The sequence below is a fragment of the Durio zibethinus genome, chromosome 28 (genome assembly GCF_047325235.1).
Source record: "Durio zibethinus cultivar Kanyao isolate XHJ-2024 chromosome 28, ASM4732523v1, whole genome shotgun sequence".
In the NCBI taxonomy this organism is placed as follows: domain Eukaryota; kingdom Viridiplantae; phylum Streptophyta; class Magnoliopsida; order Malvales; family Malvaceae; genus Durio; species Durio zibethinus.
The window spans coordinates 13839978-13865099 of NC_143189.1; the positions used below are offsets into that span (position 1 = coordinate 13839978).

At 32.3% G+C, this 25122-nt stretch overlaps 1 pseudogene; it reads left to right on the forward strand.

Moving 5' to 3' along the window:
• Positions 1–5151: 5151 nt before the first annotated feature.
• Positions 5152–20222, forward strand: LOC111280466 (plasma membrane ATPase-like; annotated as a pseudogene).
• Positions 20223–25122: the final 4900 nt, after the last annotated feature.

Genomic DNA, 25122 nt, shown 5'->3' on the forward strand with positions numbered 1-25122 from the left:
GATTTTGGTAGAGGTTGTTTATAAAAGGATAATAAAGTGGGTACATCGAATAAGGCTGAAATAGGGTGAAGCTTTTAGCCTATTGCCCTTAATAAATTATAACTTGAGCATCTCTTTACCTCTTTTTTGGTGTATCATCTCTTTTTGCATCATTTATACCACTTCCTTTAAGTTTACCATTCTTGATTGCATTTTCTATCTTTTCCTCAGAAATCATAATATCAATAAAATTTTTAGTGGCATTTCCAATTATCCTTTCATAATATAGGGCTTTGAAAGTATTGATAAACAAAATTATGGTCTCTTTGTTAGTGAGCAATGGTTGAACTTAGGCAGCAGCATCCTTTACCTTTGAGCATATTCTTTAAATATTTTAGTGTCTTTATTTTCCATGCTTTGTAATGATAAATGATCTGGAGCCAAATCTATGATGTGCTTGTATTGTGAGATGAACGCCTTAGCTAATTCTTCCAACCATGGATGTGAGACTTATCCAATTGGACATACCACCTTAAAGTAGATCCAATAAGGTTATCTTAAAAAATGTGGATGAGCAACTTTTCATCATGTGCATATGTGACCATCTTGCGTCAATACATAGTGATATGTATTATGGAGCATTTGGTTTTGTCACACTTTTCAAATTTAAGGACTTTAAACTTGGGTGGAATGACCACATCAAGAACCAAGCACAGTTCAATAGCATCCATTGAACCATAAAATTTCATACCCTTAATAACTCAAAACCTTTCTTTAATAAGATCTATTTTTTGTTAAGATTCAAAGCCTTTTTTGGTTTCTACTATGTTTGTCTTCAGCTTCTCTTATTCCTTTGGATCATCCAGATTAGGAACTTGAGTTTGATCAAGAATAAGAGCTAAATGAGTAGGCGTAATAGTTGTAGGCATGTCAATATACATGTAGGGGTAGCTTGCCATAAATGGCATTTGACATTGAGCCCCTAGAGATGTCTATTTGGAATATGTGCCAAAGCTAGGCAGGTATATTGGATCATCATCTGTTTAGCATCTATTTTCTCTTTTTTCAAATTCTTAAGCAATTTAATCATATCTTCTAATTGCCCATTCATCTCTTTTTGTGCCCTTTCCATTTTTTGAAAATGAAAAACTTATTCTTTTACCGTAATCTGGCTTGATACAAAGATTGAGCTATCATTGAACCTTTTTACCATAATTAGGATAATATGTTATTAGATGCCAAGAATCATCCTAACTTGTTAGAAACATTATTTTATATGCATGAATGAATAAATGAATGCACGTATTGAATGTGATATACACCAATTCAATGATGTATGAACGGATAAATAAATACATTCAAATAACAATTTAATGATGCATAGATTGACAAATGACTGGATGAATGGATGCATGAGTTAATGTTTGCCTCATAATGATGCATGAATGAACAAATGATTCTATGAATGGATACATGAGCTAATGTTTGCCTAATAATGATGCATGAATGATGAATATGTGCATAAAATGCTAGATACATAAAAATTCAATGATGCATGGATGAATAAATGTATGCATGTAGCATAACAACACATAAAAGAGTGAATAAAACTCAAACTCTTTCAACTTTATCACAAAACTCATACAAATGACAATAACAAAGTTCCTTTATATGTTCTAACTTAGGTTACATTCTAACAATGGGTGGATATGACTTTAAACTAGGATTGGCTTTTCAGGGTTAATTACATACGGTTTAAGTTAAATTTAAATGTTCCCAAATTGTTTCTTACATCATTATCTATCACAGACTAGTAAGGCACCTCAATCCTTGCCCATCACAGGCTATAAAGGAAAAAGATTCAATTTGAGTAAGAGTGTTTTGCTAGCTAGGGTGGAGACATAAAATCTCATGATAGCATAGGTACTTAACTCTTTCCTAAGGAACGAAGCTTGGGTGTAGAGTTCTTGTTATATAGATACAAGTGAACAACAGGCTATGGTACAATTATAAATAGACAAAACATTTAAAGAAAAATTCTTAATTTTAACTTAGGCTTTGGATAACATGAGTTTATTGGCCTAACGCTCGATTATCCCTAATAGAGTCGCCAAACTATCATAACGTATAAATCTGTATACCTATAGCTAGACCTGACTTTAGGAGTCACCACTAATCTTTTTGGTTAAGATGTGATTGGCCACCTAAGTAAATCTATTTTAAAGAGAAATCCCAAACTTAACTTAGATATCTTTAAAATGTAGATTTTATATCTATGAAACCAAAACTAGATCCAAGAGTACGGTTATGTGTGAGGATGATTATAACACCCTTACAATGCCCATCAAATGATGGTACTAGTTTGATTTCATATTATCCAAGCCTCAAAATATTTTTGAATTTTATCAAGTAAATTTAATTATTGAAAATTGATCTTAAAATTACTCCAATTGTTTGGTAGTGATTTAAGACAATTTCTTCACCTCGAGAGTATTCTTAGAGACTCATGTCTCACTTTAAATAGGCTCTATCATCAGATTCATTAACATATTTTCTAAAAAATTATTTTTCGAAAACAAATAATAAAATCCTCTAATTGTTTGGTAAGATTTTATATCAATGTATATCTTCTAATAGTTTGGTAGGATTTTTATTTGAAAACCTCAAAATTTTCTTTTGAAAAAAAAGTCATTAGATCCTCTAATAATTTGGTATGATTTAACAAAAATTTGAATCTTCCACTCATTTGGTAGGATTGAAAATTTATTTTTTGAAAATTCATTATGAAATTCTTTAATCGTTTGGTAGAATTCACAATTCAATGTTTAAATCCTTCAATCATTTGGTAGGAATCATGAATTTATTATAAAAATTTATTTTAAATATGCATAAAAGAAGAAAGAGAAACAACTAAATAACATAAATAAACATACAAATAAAGAAAAAAAATAGAAATTACATTGTCTTTTTTTTTTTATTTTTTTACGAAACAACTTATGGCTTTGCTAGCACCCTTCACTTATGGTGATTGTCTTTCTTTTATGTTAAACAAAAATAAAACAGAAACCTAAGACATATATGCTCAAAACTTTAAAAACTTTTGCTATAAAAACTTTTTATTGAATGCCTCCCTTTTGTGCTTCATCTCAACTTGGAACTCCCAAGAGAAAATGCTAATTATCTAAACCCAAAACACCAGATATCTCTATTGATTTGTTCTGATTGATTCTTTATTGTATCTAATTGATCCTAATGTGGTCTTTTTATAGGCTTGTAATCCAAATCACAATAAGATATGGTTTTCTTGGTTCTAATCTCCTAATCAAAGTAAAATTTAGATTTTTAATCCAAGTCTATCTGTCAAACCAATACATTCTTTTTTTTTTAATTAAAACACTAGACTTCAAACCGAATCAAACTTTTCCCTTTTTTCCTTTTTTTCTTTAAACCATAAATCAATTAATTAATAAAATAAATAATTCTAAACTAAACAAAATACTAAAATCCTAAAATTAAATTAAAAAATATCTTGGACTAAATGGGGTGTCTACATAGGTTATAACAAAATTTTTTATGCTTATTCTTACATTGTATTATATTTAGAATTATTACAATTTTTTCTTAAGGTATTATGACACTTCTAACATATTTAATGTCAAATGATACCAATTTTACGATTATTCTCACTTTTTTATGTTAACACTTATTTTTTAACTTAGAATTATTTTTTATTTATAATGCCAATTTTTTTATGTTACTGATTTATTATGTTTCAATAATATCTTTTTACATTTGTTATTACTTTTCATTATATTTAGAATTATTATAATTTTTCTAAGGTATAATGATACTTCTAACTATTTTATGTTAAATAATGCCAATTTTATGGTTATTCTTATTGTTTTATGTTAACTCTTTTTTATTTAAAATTATTTTTATTTGTGATAATAATTTTTTATATTGCCAACTAAATTATTTATGTTACAATAATAACTTTTTATAATTATTTTTACCTTTCATTACATTTAGAATTATCAAAATTTTTTGTTAGGGTATTACAATACATTTAACTCATTTTACATCAAATAACATCTTTTTTTCTACTATTCTTATCTTTTTATGTTACGAGACTTCTAACATATTTCATATCAAATGATGCCAAATTTACGATTATTCTTATCTTTTTATGTTAATACTTATTTATTGGTTTAGATTTATTTTCAAGTTTAAGATATAATAGATGAAATTCCAAAAAACCTAAAAAAAAAGAAAAAACTGATAAAAAAATCTAGAAGTGGGTAAAGAAAAAAAAACTAGAGGAAAAAAATAAAAAAAGGTCATAAAAAAATAATCAAAAGAAGAAGAATCTTAGCATTTTTAAAATTCTTTTTATTTTATTTAATAAATAATATTTAATGTTAATTAATTAAAATTAAGCTAACAAGTTAGCAGACAATTAACTATTTTTACAATTAAAAAATATTTAATGATTTATATTAATCCTTTTATATCTAACTATTATTATCCAATGACTTTATAATAAAGTCAAAAATTTTAAACTTACGTGGAAGTTCCCAAAATTACTTCCACCACTTCCACAAGTGGTTGTATTACTTCATGGTGCTACATTGAGGCATCCTCCACACAATATTAAACCTAATAATCCTAGTATCCAAGAAAAAAAAAAAAACATTAACAAAATAATTGGTGACTTCTTGGTTTAAGAAAAATGTGAGTGATAGACATCGTGATAGCTGAATTACCTGGGTTGCGTAGACCAAAGACACTCTCGCTCGTTCGCTCATTTACCTTTGATATTCCTAAAACATTGACCAAAACTCTGCTCTATAGATGCCAAGCATTACACTCAAACTTTCATTTTCGATTTGTAAATTTTGTACCATATCAACCAAATTTAATACTTTAAAAAACCCAAATCAATAGAAGAAAACAAGAAAATAGAGTAGTAAATAAGTTGTTCTTTGAAAAAGAAAGAGTTAAAAAAAAAAAAGCTAGTAGAAGTTGTAACATATATTAATAAAGAAGTGAGCTGCTATGAGAGAAGCCTTAGCTCCACTTTATAACAGACTCTTGCTTTGCACATAAAGAAAAGAGACTGCATTTTTTTTTTAATTTTATTTTTCTGGGAAAGTAATTAGAAGAAGAGAGAAAATGGCGGATAAAAGCATCCTTGGAAGAAATCAAGAATGAGACCGTCGACCTTGTAAGTATTTTTCTTTGTTTTCATGAAAGTGTTCTTTGTTTCTGGTTTCTTAAAGGAATTTTCTTTTCTTTATAATTGAACTCAAATATATATATATATGTGTGTGCGTGTGTATATGTATGTGTGTGTGTGTGCATATATATATATATATATATACTGTCATGTTTTCGTTATTCATTTTCAATAATCCCATTACAAGTTTGGTAATTTGAGTTGCTTGATTCAGAGTTTGATTTGAAGGTAGTGAAAAATTGTGCATGAACATTGATATGTGGTTGCAGGAGCGCATTCCTGTCGAAGAAGTGTTTCAACAGTTGAAATGCACCAAGGAAGGCCTATCAAGTGAGGAAGGGCAAAAAAGGCTGCATATCTTTGGTCCAAACAAGCTCGAAGAGAAAAAGGCAAATTTGCTATAATTTTGTTCGCTCCATCTTGTTTTTAACACAAAACACGGGGAGATACTGATTAGTGTAAAAACTGCATTAAACAGGAAAGCAAGGTTTTGAAGTTCTTGTGATTTATGTGGAATCCTCTTTCATGGGTCATGAGATTGCTGCAATTATGGCCATTTGTTTGGCAAATGGAGGAGAATGTTAATCTCTCTCTCTCTTTCTCTTATACTTGAATTCATTGACTTAGATAAACAATCTCTAATTCTATGTATAAATGCAGGGCGAGCCCCCAGATTGGCAAGATTTTGTTGGCATTGTGGTTACTGGCATTGCTTTTTATCAACTCAACTATCAGCTTCATTGAAGAAAATAATGCTGGCAATGCTGCAGCAGCACTGATGGCTGGTCTTGCTCCCAAAACCAAGGTGCTTAAGAATGTGAATAACATGCAGATACAATGCTTACTAACTTAATGTAAAATAGACATTACTTTTGTTGTAAGATAAGGGGAACATTGCCTTTAAACCTTTATGCACGTTTGGATGGTTCAAGGTCCTAATAGATGGAAAGTGGTGCGAGCAAGAAGCTGCAATTTTGATACCTGGGGACATTATCAGCATCAAATTGGGAGATGTCATCCCAGCAGAAGCACGTCTCCTTGAAGGCGATTCACTCAAGATTGATCAGTCTGCCTTAACTGGTGAGTCTTTACCGGTAACCAAGAACTCAGGTGATGAGGTATTCTCTGGTTCTACCGTCAAGCAAGTTGAGATTGAGGCTGTTGTTTTCGCCACTGGTGTGCACACATTCCTTGGTAAAGCTGCTCACCTGGTTGATACCACCAATAACATAGGACACTTCCAGCAGGTAATGACAAGACTCACAAGCAGTGCTCAAATGTCTTTTGAGGTGAAAAAGAACATTAAATTGAGCAGTATTTCTAAGTTAAGAACTTGCCGATGTTCTTCAATTGTACATGGTGTGCACTAAATGGTGATTGTTTGATTAGGTGCTGACGGCAATTGGAAACTTCTGCATATGCTCAATTGCTGCAGGGATGATTATCGAGATAGTGGTGATGTATCCAATCCAGCACCGTAGGTACAGAGATGGAATCAATAATCTGCTGGTGCTGCTCATTGGAGGGATTCCAATTGCCATGCCAACAGTTTTATCTGTGACAATGGCTATTGGATCTCACCGGCTTTCACAACAAGGAGCTATCACTAAGAGAATGACAGCTGTTGAAGAAATGGCTGGAATGGATGTACTCTGCAGTGACAGGACTGGGACACTCACTCTCAACGAGCTTACTGTAGACAAGGCAATGATTGAGGTTAGTCCTTGAATTAAAGTTAAAAGTAATCACGGATTGGTGATGCAGTAATCATATCATACAACTAATTGTTGAGTTCACATTGGAAATGATTTTTGTGAAATTTCAGTTGTTCACCAACAATGTTGACAAGGACATGGTTATTCTACTAGCGGCCAGGGCTTCCAGAGTTGAGAATCAAGATGCTATTGATGCCTATATTGTTGGAATGCTAGGTGATCCTGAGGAGGTGAGTTAAGATTCACAGAAGTGAATCACTTGCAATGTAATTACTGTTGTGCCTGAAGCAATAATCACAACAATACAGAAGCAATAGACAACAATCAATAATCAAATACGCAGGAAAAATAAAGCACACCAAGATTTACGTGAAAAACCCTCCAGTGTAGAGGGAAAAAACCACAGGCCACCAGAAAAATCTTCACTATCAAATAATAGTTATACAACGTTCTTCTCTAGCTAAAACTAGAGCTAATCAACAACTAGAGAAACAATTGGAGAAATCTCACTAAATAAGTGACTCAACAAATACACCCTGGATTTGTTCCTAGAGAGCTTCAAACCCGATCTTTACCGTTCAGAATGTAGAACTCTGAATCATAAACCTCCTGACAAGGTTCTAACTCAATTGGACCACGGATCGACTTCCGTTCAACCAACTCTCCCTTCTCTTTTTTCTCTCTCTGCTTTTCCTAGCTTTTCTTCTTTCTCTGCTTGGTTTTCGACACACACCTAAAACAACCCCACCTCTTTTTTATTAAGTAGCTAGGGCTCTGTGTAAAATAAAAGATCAAGGCCCATGGCCTTTACTTGGTCCAAAATCACTTACATGGTATTGGACCCCATTTTCCTAACAATCTCCCCTTCCAGCCCCCATTAGGAGGAGATTCATCACCATAGCAGTTTCATTTGGAACTTACCTTGGCCAGGGAACTCATTCCGGCCAAGTTGCTGCAAAGCTGAAGCTTTTCCCTGGGAAGTATCTGAGTCAACATATCTGCTACATTCTTATCAGTATGGACTTTCTTCAATAACATCTGTTGTTCTTTAATCACTGAACGTAACCAATGATATCTAACATCAATGTGCTTTGTTCTAGCATGGTATATGGTATTCTTACTCAAATCTAAAGCACTCTGGCTATCACAAAATACCACATACTCTTTCTGATTCAACCCCAATTCAAGAAGAAAACGTTTCATCGAAAGCATTTCTTTACATGCTTCGGTTGCTGCAATATACTTAGCCTCTGTAGTTGACAAAGCAACAACTTCTGTAACTTAGATTGCCAAGATACAGCTCCTCCTGCAAAAGTGAATAAATACCCTGAAGTAGATTTCCTACCATCAAGATCGCCTGCCATGTCAGCATCAGTAAACCCTTCTAGAACTGGTTGTGAAACTCCATAAGTCAAGCACATTTTTGAGGTACCCCTCAAATATCTAAAAATCCATTTCACTGCTTCCCAGTGAACCTTTCCTGGATTAGAAAGAAATCTGCTCACTACACCAACTGCATGAGCAATGTCAGGCCTTGTACAAACCATAAGATACATTAAAGAACCGACTGCAGAAGAATAAGGAATACTAGACATAGCTAGTTGCTCTTCCTTAGACACTGGACAAGATTTCTTACTTAGATGAAAATGGTTGGCAAGTGAACTGCTAACTGATTTAGCATATTGCATGTTGAATCTACCAAGCACTCGTTCAACATACTTTTTTTGTGACAACCACAGCTTTCCAGCTCTCCTATCCCGGATAATATCCATACCAAGAATCTGCTTTGCTGGACCTAAATCCTTCATATCAAAGGACTTAGACAATTGTTCTTTCAACCTACAAACCATACTAGCATCTTGTCCTACAATAAACATATCATCAACATATAATAATAGGATAATGAAGTTACCATTAGAAAATTGTTTAACATACACACAAGAATCTGCTGCTGTTCTTTTATAGCTATGACTCACCATAAAAGAATCAAACTTCTTGTACCACTGTCGCGGAGCTTGTTTCAAGCCATACAAGCTTTTCTTCAATTTGCAAACTAAGTGCTCTTTATCTTTCACTTCAAAACCCTTAGGCTGATTCATATAAATGTCCTCCTGTAAATCACCATGCAAAAATGCAATTTTAACATCAAGTTGCTCAAGTTCAAGATTCAAACTAGTTGTCAATCCCAGTACCACTCGAATAGAACTCATTTTTACAATTGGAGCAAAAATCTCATTAAAATCGATGCCTGGTTTCTGAGAAAAACCTTTTACTACCAATCGAGCTTTGTACCTCACTAGTTTGTCACCATCTTTTTTCAACTTAAACACCCATTTATTCTTTAATGGCCTCTTCCCTATTGGAAGTTTAACAAGATCATAAGTACCATTCTTTCGCAATGACTTCATCTCTTCTTTCATTGCTTTTAACCAGTGCTCTCTATCCAGAGTAGCCTGCACATCTTGAAAGCTTTCTAGCTCCCCTTCACTGGTAACTAAAATAAAATCTGAACTTGGATACCTGGTAGATAGCCTGCGCTCTCTAGTAGATCTTCTGGGTTGAGACTCTATATCATTTGATGTCGAAGGTAGCTCCCACTGCTCAAAACTAATAGCATCTGGCTCATCACCAACTGTAGCTGGCTCATTCATATCCCCAAGTTTTGTTTCTTGCTCATTTTCACCATCTGTGGCTCTTTCCTATGAAATCTCTGTCGGTGTTGAAACATCACACTCAACAGTAACCTATGTAGTTTTCTCATTTTTCTCAAAGTCTGCTATGGTTTCTTTTTCATGAAAGACCACATCCCTGCTTTTGACTGTCTTTCTCTTTACTGGATCTCATATCCTGTAGCCAAATTCCTCATCACCATATCCTACAAACACACACTGTGTAGCTTTACTGTCAAGCTTTGATCTCTGCTCTTTTGGCACATGCATGAATGCTTTACACCCAAAAACTTTCAAGTGAGAGTATGAAGTATCTTTCCCTGTCCACACTCTTTCTGAAATGTCAAAGCCCAAAGGAACTGATGGTGACCTGTTAAGTAAATAACAAGCTGTGTTGACTGTTTCACCCTAGAATGGCTTTGGTAATTTTGCCATCCTCAACATACATCTGACTTTTTTCACAAATGGTGCGATTCATTCTTTTGGCTATACCATTATGCTGTGGTGTTCCAGGTTCTGTCCTCTCATGCCTGATCCCATGCTTTGAGCAATACTCTTCAAAGCCTTTAGATGTGTATTCCTCACCATTATCAGTTCGAATACACTTCAAGGGTAACCCTGTCATCCTCTCAACCATGGCATGAAATTTTTGAAAATACTGTAGTACTTGACTTTTGTATTTCAACATATACACCCAAGTCTTACGTGAAGCATCATCAATAAAAGTAACAAAATATCTGCTATCACCTAATGACTCAACCTCAATGGGACCACATACGTCAGAATAAATTAATTCCAATCTATTTTCTTTTCTTTGAGAACTTTTACGAAAAGAAACTTTATGATGCTTACCAAACAAACAATAATCACATGAATCAAGAGACATACCTTTGGTCAAGGGAATGAGAGACTGTCTTGCCAAAACCTGTAACCTTTTTTCACTCATGTGTGCCAGCCTCCTGTAACATAAGTTTGCTGAAGCATCATTTTCAATGGTATTTACCTGGTTACCGTTCAATTGCATCCATGTCTTATACATTGTGCAGCATAGTTTTCCCCTTGCAACTACCATAGATCCTTTGAGAAGCTTTCACTGTCCATTCTTTTGTCGACTTTCATATCCCTCCTTATCAAGGACATTAATAGCAAGCAAGTTCATTCTCATATCTGGAATGTGTCTGATATCCCTCAAAGTCATCATGCAGCATGTACTAGTTTGTACAACAATATCACCAATCCCAATAATCTGCGACACACTCTTGTTTCCCATCTTGGTACAACCAAAGTCTCCTGCTTTGTAAGTTGTAAATAACTCTCTCTTAGGAACACAATGATATGCCGCTTCTGTGTCAACTATCCACTCAATGCCGGGATCAGTAACATGATTACAATCACCATGTGTACAAATCAAAGTAACTGAATCACTATCTGAATTCATTGCTGTAACATTGCTATCATCTGAACTATTGCCTTTCTTATCTTTTCGCTCTTGCTTTAAGATTTTACAGTTTCGTTTTATATGACTTGCCTTACCACAATGGAAACACTTCACTTTACCTCTAGAATTGGATTTATGTTTAGACTTACAATGACCTTTTGAGTCCTGACCTCTGTTGATGTTTCTACCCCTGTTCTCTGTGACTAGAGCTTGATTTTCAGGGTCTACATCTTTTCGCCTTGCTTTTTCATTAATCATACTATCCTTTACTATCTCCAATGTCACCTTATAATCAGGAGCTGAATTAAGAACAGTCACAACTAGAGTATTCCAGCTGTCTGGCAATGAACCCAAAAAAAATGTCTTCATTTCATCATCTATCTTAAGCTCCATAGTAGTCATCCGATTAAATATACCTTGAAAATCACTGAAGTGCTCTGTAACAGATCGTCCATCCCTGTATTGTAAAGTTGCAATTTTTTTAACAAGCATAACTTTATTCATACCTATTTGCTGCCAATTTTTCCCAAACAATGTGAGCATCTGATTCCTGCGCTACATGATGGAACACGCTGATATCAACCCATTTTCTGATTGTAGCCAACGTTTTTCTACCTAGCTTCTTCTACCTTTCGTCTTTCATATCTGCTGGTTTAGCCGAATCACCCAATACTGGCTCATACAAATCTTTGAAGTATAGATGATCCTCTATTATAGGCTTCCAAATTGAATAATTCGATGCAGTCAATTTTATCATGGAACCTGTATCACCCTCCATGATCTCAAACAGAATTTACTTCTATCTTGGGTTGCTTCTGTATCGATGTCTCAAAATAACCCTCGTTCTGATACCACTTGTTGCACCTGAAGCAATAATCACAACAATACAGAAGCAATAGACAACAATCAATAATCAAATACGCAGGAAAAATAAAGCACACCAAGATTTACGTGAAAAACCCTCCAGTGTAGAGGGAAAAAACCACGGGCCACCAGAAAAATCTTCACTATCAAATAATAGTTATACAAAGTTCTTCTCTAGCTAAAACTAGAGCTAATCAACAACTAGAGAAATAATTGGAGAAATCTCACCAAATAAGTGACTCAACAAATACACCCTGGATTTGTTCCTAGAGAGCTTCAAATCCGATCTTTACCGTTCAGAATGTAGAACTCTGAATCATAAACCTCCTGACAAGGTTCTAACTCAATCGGACCACGGATCGACTTCCGTTCAACCAACTCTCCTTTCTCTTTTTTCTCTCTCTGTTTTTCCTAGCTTTTCTTCTTTCTCTGCTTGGTTTTCGACACACACTTAAAACAACTCCACCTCTTTTTTTTTAAGTAGCTAGGGCTCTGTGTAAAATAAAAGATCAAGGCCCATGGCCTTTACTTGGTCCAAAACCACTTACATGGGACTAGACCCCATTTTCCTAACAATTACATCCTAATTTTTAACCTGTTTGAGCTACTTGTTTCATGAAGTAAGTTAAGCATTTAATTATAACATTACCTCATGTCATGATAGCTGATAAAATAAAACTTACTTTTGAATTTATTTGCAGGCCAGAGCAGGTGTTACAGAGATGCATTTCTTTTCCTTTAACCCAGTAGACAAGCGTACAGCCATGACGTATATTGAGTCTGATGGAAGTTGGCATAAAGTCAGCAAGGGTGCACCAGAGAAGGTAAATAGATCGGCTTGCATTGTACGGATGTTGTTCTTATCATTACAAATCTTTTTTTCTTTGTTAATACTTAATACCAGGCATCTCTATTAGATCATCGACCTATGCATCCTCCAAGATGATGTGAGGAAGAACGCTCATGATATCATCGCTGCTTTTGTTGATTGTGGGCTCCGCTCTCTTGCTGTGGCTAGACAAGTGAGTTTCTATGCTACTTTCTCTTTAACTTTATTTGAATTATCGAATGAATGGGAAGAAAAGCTTATTATGGAAAAAAACTTTTTGATTTTGTAGACTGTACCAGAGAAAACCAAGGAGAGCTTGGGAGGTCCATGGGAATTTGTTGGTCTCCTGCCTCTATTCGATCCTCCAAGACATGATAGTGCAGAGACAATTCGTCGTGCACTTCATCTTGGTGTCAATGTCAAGATGATAACTGGTGATCAACTGGCCATTGGTAAGGAAACTGGTAGGAGGCTCGGCATGGGAACCAACATGTGTCCATCATCTGCCCATGGACAAAATAAAGATGAGACAGTTGATACAATCAGTGTTGATGAGCTTATTGAAAAGGCTGATGGCTTTGCAGGAGTTGTCCCAGGTAATTGAGTTGATACATCTTTTGTTTCTGAAATTATGTCATCTTATTTTTAGTGACCATATGATAATTTCTCGAAATGGGATTTGGTTTTGGTGCTAACTTAATAGTTATTTAGTAGCTAATGTGCATTCTTAACTAATGGCTACAGTTTAGAGCACAAATATGAGATTGTGAAAAGGCTACAACAAAGGAAACATATTTGTGGCATGACTGGAGATGGTGTGAACGATGCACCAGCCCTTAAGAAGGCAGACATTGGAATTACAATGGCTGATGCAATTAATGCAGCCCAAGGTGCATCAGATATAGTATTAACAGAATCGAGACTGTGTGATTGTGAGTACAGTTCTGACAAGCAGAGCAATTTTTCAGAAAATGAAAAACTACACCATTTATGCTGTCTCTATTACTATCCGTATCGTGCTAGGTTTTATGCTCCTTGCTCTTATTTGGAAGTTTGATTTCTCTCCTTTCATGGTTTTGATCATTGCCATACTCATGATGGAACAGTTATGACCATTTCCAAGGATAGGGTTAAGCAATCTCCAATGCCTGACTCATGGAAGCTCAAAGAGATTTTTGCCATTGGTACTGTTTTCGGTGCCTATCTTGCTTGCATAACTGTTATTTTCTTTTGGGCTGCTAATGAGTCTGACTTTTTTTCAGTAAGAAAGAACTCTTTATATTCTTCTTAAAGCCATAATATGAACCATAAATCTATTGGGGAACACCACAGCTCTAATACCACTTATTGGGAAAAACAACACCCACGCACAGTAACCACACACAAAATAACAAGCTCAAATCAAGAATAAAAATACACAAATATATTTGGTTCGGCCCAACTCAAAATGGCCTACTCCAAACCTAATCCACTATCAAATAAATCTTTACAATTGTAAGACTTTTAGAATGAGAAAAGTCTCATAAAACTCCTTACTCAAAACTTAACCCAAAACTCAATTACACCCTTTAATAACCTACTCACTTAGCTATTCTCTTAATGTCTAACTCTCTGGGGTTACTAAACTTAAACCAAAACATCTTATTTATAAATATGAAATTTCTTATACCTTTACTAAACTCCCGATGTGGGATACAAGACAAACTCAAACTCACTTAATTTTCAATGTGGGATTCTGAGATTCAAGGCAAATCCTAACAAATCTTCCCTTGACTTGAATCTCCAAACACTTCAATAGTATCTGCAAAGCAAACACGCTTACCTTTCTTCTTTTCTTTCATCACAGGCATCTCAGCAACTGAGCCTCCATCAAACATGTACAAATGATTATTGACCCTATTCCCTTGTAGAATCACACTACATTCTTGTACACTTTTAACCAATCATTACTATCATAATATGTGTACCCCCGATAAGCTAACTCACCCAAAGCAATCAAATTGTAGTGACAACTTGGTACATACCTTACATGATGAAGTGTCCTAATAACACCATCGTGAGATTTAAGGCAAACATTCCCAATGCCTTGAATTTGCACATTTTCTTTGTTAGCAACCACAATATCCCCATACTTTTCATTCTCATTCAATTCCACAAAGCAACTCCTATCATTGCAAACATGAACTGTAGTAGCTGAATCTAAAACCCAACCTTTATCACTTTTCAAAGTCTGAGTCTCATCCACACAAGTTGTCAAAACAACATCATCATCATTAGACACGACAGCAGTAGTATCACTCTTTTTTTCATCTGATTTTTTCTCATTATTCGTCTTTTTAAAAGCAGTCATATCCCTTCTCAGCTTCCTACAGCGCACTTGGATATGTCCCTTCTCACCACAATAATAACATTCTACATCACTGTAATCTCTATCTCTTGACTTGGATCTCCATCTTGATCCATCAATCCTCTTTTGAGTCCTCCCTCGATTAAAACCCTGTACAGCTAGTGTACTCTCCCAGGTGATGAGTTCTGAGCTCCCATAAACCTTTCATTCTCACGCAACAGGGCAGTCACATCATCCAACTTCAAAGTAGACCTGCCTACCAACACAGTCTGAACTAAAGGCCTATAAGACTTGGGCAAAGATGACAGCAAAATTAAAGCCTTCTCTTCATCTTTTAACTCATCAACAGAAATCGCTAGCAATTGAGAAACCAATCTATTAAACTCATTCAGGTGATTATGAAGACTCATACCTTCTTCTATCTTCAGAGAATATAGATCCATCTTTAAACATAATGTATTAGTCAACGACTTCGAAGCATAAATACCTTCAAGTTTATCCTACAAATTCTTCAGAGTACTCTCAGTCAACACACTGTATTTTACCTCTAGAGCTAGCGCCAATCTAATAGTACTAACAGCTTTCTTCTAAATCCTATTCTAATTAGTGTCAGACATTCCTTCAGGCTTACTATTCTCTAATGCCTGATCCAATCCTTGTTGTACTAACAGATCTTGAATCGTACTTTGCCATAACATAAAATTACTCTTTCTATCAAATAACGAAATCTCAAACTTAGGCATAGGCATACCAAACATACCTTCTTCAGACATCTTCAAACATTGCTTCACGATCTCTTGGACCCACGAACCTTAAACCTCGAACCTCAAACCTCACTCTGATACCACTTATTGGGGAACACCACAGTTCTAATACCACTTGTTAGGAAAAACAACACCCACGTGCAGCAACCACACATAAAATAACAAGCTCAAATCAAGAATAAAAACACACAAATATATTTGGTTCGGCCCAACTCAAAATGGCCTACTCCAAACCTAATCCACTATCAAATAAATCTTTACAATTGTGAGACTTTTAGAATGAGAAAAGTCTCCTAAAACTCCTTACTCAAAACTTAACCTAAAACCCAATTACATCTTTTAATAGCCTACTCACTTAGCTATTCTCTTGATGTCTAACTCTCTGGGGTTACTAAACTTAAACCAAAACATCTTATTTATAAATATGAAATCCCTTATACCTTTACTAAACTCTCGATGTGGGATACAAAACAAACTCAAACTCACTTAATTTTCGATGTGGGATTCTGAGATTCAAGGTAAATCCCAACAAAATCATCAATTAAAGGTTGATAACAATTGTAGGATAAGTTTGGGGTAAAATCCATTAGGAACAATAAAGAGGAACTTCCAGCGGCCGTCTACCTCCAAGTGAGTATTGTGAGTCAGGCGCTCATTTTTGACACTCGTTCCAGGAGCTGATCTTATGCTTATTAATTGAATATAACAACAAATCTATCAGTCATTCAAAATACATCCAAAACGGACAAGTCCCGTAACAAATTACACAATGATCCCAAAACAAAACATCCCAATTGTAAATATGAATCAGATAAAGTCATAACCCCTAATCCACTAAAACAATTCTACCATATATAATCTGGTTCAAATTCAACCCTAGAACCTTTTCAAAAATAAAATTTAGTCTTAAAACAAAATATAACATGGTAATCTAGATTTTGAATTAGTAATATTTATCAATAATAATAAACATGCTCTTTCTTTTGAGGAAAAAAAAAAAAGAAATAACATAACTCATTCCTTAGGATGATATCCTACTAAATTAACACATTAACTTTGTTTGACACAATTTGAACAATTGCACAAATCCACAAATTCCATTAAAATAATTTACAAATCCATATGTTTATCAAGCTGAAAGTTGGTGCACAACATCACGAGAAAATTAGAAACTCATATTATATCGTAATGGCAAGGGCCAAAAGTTAACTAATATTATCATAAAAGTTATAACATTCAACATCTTTTTATGAATATAATAATAAATTAAATTTGACGCGAGATTTAAATGGCTTTCGAATACATACAAATTTCTTTCACTAATTTATTCAATGCATACAAAACAAAGAAGGATGTATTTTCAAGAATCCTGAGTTTAAAGGAAACTTTCTTTTCTTACATATTTTTATACACAACCCGCTAGCTAATATGAATATTTTCTTTAGAGAAGTAATATTTTTGTTTTATTAACAAATTAACTAATTTAACAAATAAAAAGAGAAAATGTCTTTGTTAAAATAGTGATTAGCAACAAAAAAAAAAGGGATTAATTAATCTCTCATCTCTAGCCAAAATATATTATGTTTTGAATTTTTCCTATATATAGAAGGATTAGCCAGTTGCCCATAATTCGGGTTCCATATGGTTCCACAAACTTTTGATTAAACAACTATTTACTTTCACTTTTTCAAGGTTAATTAATTCGTGTTTTGTAATGATATAAAAATCATAATGTTTTTATAAGTTCTTTCCATGATCGATCTTTGTTCACGCCATGGTGATGAGGTTAATATTTGTCCTAATGTTTAGGCTTGGGAATGCAATTGCTAGGTGTAAGAAAATTAAGAGTCATTCTCAATTTTTTTTATTAGGTGTAATTGATCATCTAATAATATCTACGCCTTTTAAATAAATCTTAAGTTCAATTAAAGTTTCTTACAAAAAGATAAGTTTTGGTTAACATTACATATTTAAGTTTAGGAATATAATTATGCATGAGAAATGGTTAACATTTTACATCGTTTATATAAAGACGGTGCCAATTAATTGTGTGTTTATCTTAAAATGATCTTAATTAAGTGATCTTTTGTTTTTAATTAAATTGAGTTACTCAAATATTGAAAAATTTTGTAAGATTTATTAATTATTTTGATAAAATTATTAGAAAATTTTTTTCACCTTAAGAGTATTTGAAGAATCCATTCGTCTCCTTGAAAATGATTCATCATCGGATTTATTTTTATTTTAGAGAAAAATTAGTTCTTGCTTTCTAATAATTAATCTTGATTAAATTTTACCATTTAAATATAAATTTTTTTTTGGTTTTCTCCCTCATTTTGGTAGAGTTAAGTTATTAATATAAGATGATAAAGTTTAGTAACAAAGTAGATATAATTATCATCTTATAAAGATTAATATTTTCAATAAATAAAAGCAAGCTAATATATCATTTTCATAGTTTATTTTCTTACTTGTATCACAATGGAATACTCCAATTCAATCTTTTCACTCTTTCATTTCATAGATATAATAGTTAGTAATACATAACAAACAAAGAAAGCTCACATAGGATTATCTTACTGTTATATTGTAAAGATCAAAGGCACCTTAAATTTTAACATCAAAGCGAACATATCTCAATTCCTACTTCTTACAATAATCTAGTTAAACAAAATGCAGCATTTAAATATTGTCATTATAATTTTTATTGATGTTTACCTAATAAAACTATTGTTCTGCTTGATGGAATTCTTAATTTTGAATTTCCAATTCCCCTAACTTAATATAGAACCTATTATTCTTGAAAGTAAATTCTAGAATAAGGCCATTATAGTGCAAAAATCTCACAAATTAATGACAAAACTATAATTACTAATCAAATAGAATGAAATTGGAAAGAGAACTTTTGTCACACTGGTATTTTTAGAGAAACTATTAATTGCTAACGAAAATCCTTAAAGCTCTGGGTTGGGCATTTTGTAATTAGCATCCCTTTCAACCATTAAAGAGCTTTTAAGAATCAAATAATAGTTTTCCAAAATAAAAAAAAAAAAATTTATGCAACTGGTAGTGAATGAAAGAGATGAAGGGATATTTTATTTGATACAAATATGACTAATACCATAGGTATGTGCAATTGATGGACTAAATGAGTAATAAGAGAAATTCAGCACCAGAATATTTCACCTAGGTGGAAGATGGCATCCATTAAATTGTAAAATAAATGATATTTAGTCTTTTAAGATTTATTAGGAAATTTATAAAATAACTTTATATTTGAAAATTTTAAATTTAAAACAAATATATCTAGATTGTTAAAGATATATTTAAATTAGATATATTTTTAAAAAGAGATCATATATCTAGATTGTTAGAGATATATCTCAATTATATATATATTTTAAATTTAAAAAAAGATGTATAAATGGTTTAATAGTTCATTTTAAAAAAGAAATAACAAGATTATTGATTTTATTTTAAATGTATTTGAAAAAAGTGAGTTTTGGATAAATTTTATCTAATTTAAATAAAAATACAACTCTTGAAATATTAAAATAAATCTAATTTTTAAAGTTTCAAATATTTTTTAAAATGAAATAATTATTGAATGGGATTATTTAGTTAAAAATTTAAATTAAATTATTATTTTACATGTAAAAAATATAGGTTATTCATGTAAACATCCATGTGACATATCTTATCAAGTATCCATATATTCTGTAAGATAATATATATATATATATATATTAGATTTGTAATACGAAATTCAATCTAACACATTAGTAGCAATATATATACTAGTGATTTGATTTTATTTTTAATCTAGATAAATATTAGGTAGTTAATAAAATGTAAAAGTGTTGAATTTGAGAAGCGATTAAAAAATTAAGATAACTAGAAAATGATTAAAACACAAGAAGAAATTTTTTAAAACATATTAATAATAAGAAAGATTCAATTTTTTTTCCAAATGAAATCCATAACAAGTAGCTAGGAATCAATTTTCTCAAAACAAACTTTAATAGCTAGAGGTGAATATATACATAGAAAACCACATATATATTGGGAAATCAATACGCAAACGCAACACTCACACAAAATAACAAGCTCAAAACAAGAATAAAAATATACAAATATATTTGTTTCAGCCCAATTTAAAATGGCCTACTCCAAACGCATTCCATTAACAAATAAATTTTTACAACTGTAAGACTTTTGGAATGAAAAAAGTCAAAAGTTATAAAAAAACTCATTACTCAAAACTTAACCCAAAACCCAATTACATCCTTTTAATAGCCTACTCACTTAGCTATTCTTTTGGTGTCTAATGATTTGGGATTACCAAACTAAAACTAAAATATCTTATTTATAAGTGTGAAACCCCTTGTACTTTTACTAAACTCTCGATGCAGGATACAAGATGTAGACACCAATTTTTGTCTAGGTTGATAATTTCGTGTTCTAAATAATTTAGTTTTTTGAATTTATTTTCAATTTTTATCAAATTAATTTAACATTATTATAAAAAAAAAATAATTAATAAAAACAAAAAAAGCAAAGAAAAGAAACCCATACCCTACCATACCAGCCATCACCTACTCCCTTTTTGAAGCTCCTAAAAACCTAGAGAACCTAAGCAACCGATCCTTCGATCCCCTGGAGCCTCTGTATTCTACCCACAAGCACCGACCCCTATCACAGACCTCTCCCACTAGACACACTACCTTTAGACACCAAAAAACCCAAAGACTCCCATGATCAAAAACCACAAGCTCCAATTACCCAAAAACCCAACTCTCAAACCCCCCAAAAACCCCAAATCTCCCATACCCCAAAAAATAATGACCCTAGCCTCTTCATCCTTCCCCTGATAGAACCCACATAAGCACTCAACCATAAAAAAAAAAAAAAAATTCACAAACAGTCCTCCTCGTAGGGAGGAACCTAGCACCAAGCTCCTTGCAAAAATAACGGAAACACATTAGTTTTAGTTTGTTAAAAAATATATAGAAACTTTAAGCCCCGATCTATATCGATCAGGGTTGTTTTCGACAAAAAGGAGACCAAATCTGGAAAGATCGCTTTGAAGAGAGCTTATGGAATTTTTTTACCATTTTTCGATCACCGATGACCACCATCAACAGTCGCCTACGACGACCTCAAACGCGGTTGGTGCAGCGACCTAGCATCCGATTTTGGCTAAGCTAGAGAGTTTTCTGAAGCAGGGGAATTTTTTTTCTACAAGAAGGATGAAATAAATAAAAAAAAGTTAACTTTTATATAGAAAACTACAAGCAAAACCTTGTTGTTTTGCTTAATGAGAGGATCCGAGTATGGACCAGGACCGGACCTGAGGTCCGCGCACCCAACCCGACAATCCATCCTTCAGCCAATCTTGAACCTATTTGATCAAATCGCTTGTCGAATTGTTCACCAAACCGCCCCCATCCAGTTCAAACGAATCGAACCATTGAGCGACCTAGACCAACATTGACCGGATTGTTGATCAGTCCAGTTTAGGTATTTTTTAATTTTTTTAATTTTTTATATTATTATTTTTGTTATTTTGAGTTTTTTTTTAATATTTATGCATGATAATTTTTTTAAAATTTGTTAGAATATATATTTGATTATTTTTAATAATAATAAAATGAAATCAATAATAAAGAATAATAATAATAATCTAAAAAAAAATAAGAATAAAATAATATATTTTTTATTTTCTCAACTTAGATGTTGGAGGGAATAAAAACCTTAAACTCCAAAATATAATTTCGCCTAGATGTTGGGGAATTATATTAAAAAAATATAATAATAATAATAATAATAATAAAATTAACGATAATAATAATAAACTTTCATAAAAAAATATATGAAAAATTTTAATTAATTTCTAAAAATTATAAAAACCGAACTTGCTTCAAAAATCTACCTAGATGTTAGAGATTATTAGAGATGCTTGTGTTTTCTTTAAACCCTTCAAACCTTAAATTTCAAAACCCCAAACCTTTAAAACTCTAAAATCAAAATCCTAAAATCGCAAACCCCAAAATCAAAATCCTAACTCCTAAACCCTCTAAACTTTAAAATCAAAATCCCAAACCTTCAAACTATAAAACTAACCTTAAACCCTCCAAACCTTAAAATCAAAACCCCAAACCTCAAAACCGTAAAACTAACCCTAAACCCTCTAAACCTTAAAATCAAAACCCTAAACCTTCCAAATCCTAAAATCCAAAACCCCAAACCTCCAAACCCTAAAATTAAACCCTAATCCGCAAACACTAAAATCAAAATCCTAAACTTTCCAAACCCTAAAATTCAAGCCCTAAAACCTTTTAAACACTAAGACCAAACCCTAAAACCCTTGAAACTCAAACCAAAACTCCAAAATCCAAAACTTTAAAATCTTGAAACCCCAACCTTTAAAGCCTCGACTCATATCTATATTCAAAACCATTCTGAAGCTATAAGGATACATACGAAAATCCTAAGTGGAGTAGTTTCTTCTTGTATGTCACCTAGACGATCGGGCATTTAAGAAACTTTATTCCATTAATTTTTTCACATGAGTCCTTAATTTGCTTTAATAATAAAATGGTAAGTTATGATAAAAAAGTATAATAATAAAATGGGATCTTAAATATGAATAGTCACAGCTAAGCTTTGCCTAGATGTCGGAGAGTCAATGTGGTCTAATTATATTTAAAAATCCAGTTTCAAATTTGCATTTCATTCATTTTACGTAGTACCTATTAGTTTAAATGCGTTTATTTGTTATTATTTACACTTATTCTACATATTTGTTTGCTATTTGATAGTATCATCATTTACTTTTTTTACACAAAATGTTTTTTTTACTTACTTTAAAAATGTAAAGTTATAAAATAAAACAAAAATAACATCCCGAAATGAATAGTTCTTAATACTCTGCCTAGATGTTGAAGAGTTATCAACAATTATCCTTCCCAAAGAATGTTATTTTCATTTTTAAGGGATGTCGTGGTAAATATTAATTAAAAGCATTATCTTTAAAGTTCTGCCAGGTGTTGAAGAATTTTGAGATAATTCTTTAACTTAAAGATTTTCTTAATACTCCTAAATAAAGAATTTTGATAAAATTATTTTTTTAAAATAATATAAAGGGATTATTATTAAATTTCAAATCGAAACCATTTCATCTAACACCAAAAATAGCGCATGATTAAATGGTACCAATTTATGGGCGTTATGGGGATGCTAATCCTTACCCATACGTAACCGACTCCTGGACCCAACCTGGTTTTCATAGACCAAAATCTATCTTTTTGATAAACTTTAAACATGCTTTTATCATTTTATTAAAAAGATAAATTTTTGGGTGATCAATCACACCCTAAAAAAAGATTGGTGGCGACTCCCCTTTTATTTTTCTCGATTTTAAAATCCCTTACATTTGGTGGTCCTAAAACCATTATGACAACTTGGAGACTCCATTGAAAATGTTGAGAGTCATGCCAAAATCTTAAATATGCACTATTAATAATTATTGGATTTAATTGATTTTATTTGATATTTAATTTAATTTCCTTTATTTTAATTTTTCAAAATATATATACATGCAAGTTAATAAAATAGAGTTAAGTTATTAATATAAGATGATAAAGTTTAGTAACAAAATAGATATACTTATCATCTTAAAAAGATTAATAATTTCAATAAATAAAAGCGAGCTAATATATCATTTCCATAGTTTACTTTTTTAGTTGTACCACAATGGAGTACCCCAACTCAATCTTTCCACTCTTGCATTTCATAGATACAATAGTTAGTAATATATAACAAACAAAGAAAGCTCACATAGGATTATCTTACTGTGTTATATTGTAAGATCAAAGGCGCCTTTAGTTTTAACATTAAAGAGAATATACCTCAATTCTTACTTCTTACAATAATCTAGTTAAACAAAATGTCGTATTTAAATTTACCATTATAATTTTTATTGATGTTTACCTGATAAAACTATTGTTTTACTCGATGGATTATAATTAGTTTTAACATTAAACAGAACATACCTCCATACTAGTCTTCATGATTACTCCTGAAGTGAGAATTATCTTAAATTACTATCAAATTATTGGGATAACTTTAAGATTAATTTTCAATACTAAATATGTTGGTAAACTATAAACATATTCAAGGCTTGGATAATTTGGAGTCAAACTGGTACCATCATTTGGATGAGAGCTACAAGGGTGCTATAACATTTCTTACACGTAACCGTACTTCCGAACCTAAAATCGAGTTTCATAAATCAAAATATACTATTTAAAGATATCTAAGTCAATCTTAAGACTCCTCTTTAAATAAAATAGATTCAATTATATGGTCAATCACACCTAAATAAAAAAGATTGGTGGTGACTCCTCTAATCCATGTCTAACGGTAAGTCTACAGATCTATACGTTATGACAGAGACTCAAGGCAAATCCCAATAAATTCTCCTTTGACTTGAATCTCTAAACATTTTAATAGTATCTGTAAAGTTGATATGCTTGCCTTTTTTCTTTTCTTTCATCATAGGAATCTTAGTAACTAAGCTTTCATTAGGCATGTCCAAGTAATTTTTGACCCTATTCCCTTGTAGAATCACACTACCATTCTTGTCTACTTTTAACCAATCATTACTACCATAGTATGTATACCCCTGAAAAGTTAACTCACTCAAAGCAATCAAATTGTAGCTATAACTTGGTACATACTTTATATGACAAAGCATCTAAACAATACTATTGTGAGATCTACAGCAAATATTCCCAATGCTTTAAATCTACACCTTTTCATTGTTGGCAACCCCAATATCCCCATACTTCTTATTTTTTTCCAACTCTTCAAAGCTACTCTTATCATTGCAAATATGAACTGTAGCAATTGAATCTAAAACCCAACCTTTATCACCTTTCAAAGTCTGAGTCTTATCCACACAAGTCATCAAAAATAATATCATTATCATTAGACACAACAACAGTAATATGATTTTTTCCTTCATCTGATTTTTTCTCATCATTCATCCTTTTGAAAGCAACCATATCCCTTCTCAAATTCCTACAGCGCACTTGGATATATTACTTTTCACTACAATAATAACATTTTATATCACTGTAATCTTTGTCTCTTAACTTGGATCTCTCTTTTGTTCTATTAACCCTCTTTTAAGTTCTTCTTCAATCAAAACTTCCTATAACTAGTGTACTCCCTCCATATGATAAGTTCTATGTTCTCATAACCTTTTATTCTCACAC